Genomic DNA, 2,381 nt, shown 5'->3' on the forward strand with positions numbered 1-2,381 from the left:
TCTCTCTCTCTCTCTCTCTCAGGACATACGATATCTGAAACACTGCCATCTGTTCTCCCAGCAGGCCGGCATCCTGCACATCTGAACATTCACTCAACTTCACCTTAAAGTCAACATGAGATCAAAATAGACTCTTTCGGTATTTACTTTCTTAAAGGCAAAGGTAACATTCCGCAAAATATCTTTTTTTCGTGTTGCACAGATTTGAAATGACACGGGTGAATAAATAATGACACTGTGGCTATTTTGAACTGCACCTTTAATGCGTGCTCCATGAATCATCAAAGTAAAAACAAATAAAAACACTTTTCAGTAAGGTCTTCTTTACTTAACGACTAACATTGCCAATGATAAGCGACATATTTTATTAGTACTTACAAAGCATATATTCTACATGATATCCATGATACCACCCAATACTTAAAAAGTAATTATTAATAAGCATTAATAAGCAAATTAGTAGCAAACCGAGGCAAAAAATTTAGTTATTGGTTTGTTAATAGTAAGAACTGGGCCTTTATTAGTCCATGTTTATAATATTAACAGATACAACCTTTGATTTTTAATGTGTGACTGAATGTTTAATGAATGGTTTTATTGTGGAGTGTTCCTGAGTAATAATATGAATAATAATGTTTGTATTGAAACGTGTAAATTGCTTGTTAGTAATTTATTAATACAAGTTAAAGAGTATACGGTATTAAAAAAAATTAAGATGTGATTTTGTTAAATATTCGATTTTATTTTTATGGCTCATATGTAGTATGATATGAGAATATTATGGAACTCATATTCAAGGAGGAGGAAAAGCGCCTCAATTTCATTCAAACGCTGAAAACTGGCCCCAAAAATACCAAAAATAAACCCCACAATCTAATGAAATACTGGCCAAAAATAAGATAAAATTGTGGATTTTTATTCATTTGCATCAATGAGATTTCCTTTCAACACAGACTACTTATATAAAATGCACATAAATTGTGAATTTTGTCCGAATAATGTGTCTTCAAAAGATGATATAGACTGTGTACCACAGCTTTTTCAGCATAGTTTTCAACATGTAAGTAAAAATGTGTCCACCAAATATAATAAAGCAGGCTTTATGGTTTAATGACTAAACATTAGCAGTTATTGTTAATGAGGAATCCCTCCCCCACTAACTGTCTCCCTGATCCAAAAAAACTAAGCAGAGTAAGCAGTGGGATTTCATTAGGCAAACATTGACTATCTTTCAAATACTTTTCTATTACTTCTAAATGTTACTTGTTAGGGCTGGTGTTGTAAACTGGGCTCTAAAATGCGTTGTTGCTATGGATGTAGGCTGAGTGGACGGGGTTAAAGATCGCTTGTTGGATTGCCATTCATTGATCTTTTGCTGCTGATTGGGTTGACGCTTGTGTGATTTGGTTCACTAATTGTCTGTATTCATTTTCCTTTAATTAGTTTCAATGACACCTGAATAAACAACCATATATGTGTTTGGCTTTGAATGAATTTTGAGTCACAAGCCAACCTGAAGAATTTCCTAAAGGTAAAAAGCCGATGTTTACACATTTCTGTTTTATTAGTTGAGCCTCTTCAGTGGACTGGGTATGAATCCAATATGTTTGGCAGAGATGCTGGGACAGGCATCCCTGCGATCCTTCATAGGACAAGTGGTTTGGAAAATGGATGAATGGATAGTGGTGCTTGTTGCGATCGATTCTATTGATTTGAACACAGGCTTGGACCTAAATATTAAACTTTGGCCCCTATCTCATCACACATCATTACTCATCATTACTGGACACGAATGATACTTCAGATCATGCTGTTATAATGAACGCAATTGTGTTACAATGCTAAATCGAAATAGCTAGTGAACTAAAAAATAAATGAAAACGATCACTTATTAAACTGAAAATTAGACTTAACTTAAATAACTGCAGGCAATCCCGTGAGTTAAAAAGTAACATCTTNATTAAACTTTGGCCCCTATCTCATCACACATCATTACTCATCATTACTGGACACGAATGATACCTCGGATCATGCTGTTATAATGAACGCAATTGTGTTACAATGCTAAATCGAAATAGCTAGTGAACTAAAAATAAATGAAAACGATCACTTATTAAACTGAAAATTAGACTTAACTTAAATAACTGCAGGCAATCCCGTGAGTTAAAAAGTAACATCTCTCACAGGTAAAGAGACAAAAATGACTCTAAAAGGTCAGAAAATTGCAGCTGAAGATGTAAAAATCTACCCCGAAAAAGTCCCAGTGCGGCATTTATTCAGCAGACGTTAAATGTTTCACAATCCTCAACTGGGTGAATAAATAAATGAAGGGTTCTTTTGTTCAAACTTAAATGATTTTATGACCATATGACTGTCAGATA

The sequence above is a fragment of the Puntigrus tetrazona genome, chromosome 5 (genome assembly GCF_018831695.1).
Source record: "Puntigrus tetrazona isolate hp1 chromosome 5, ASM1883169v1, whole genome shotgun sequence".
NCBI classification, from domain to species: Eukaryota; Metazoa; Chordata; class Actinopteri; order Cypriniformes; family Cyprinidae; genus Puntigrus; species Puntigrus tetrazona.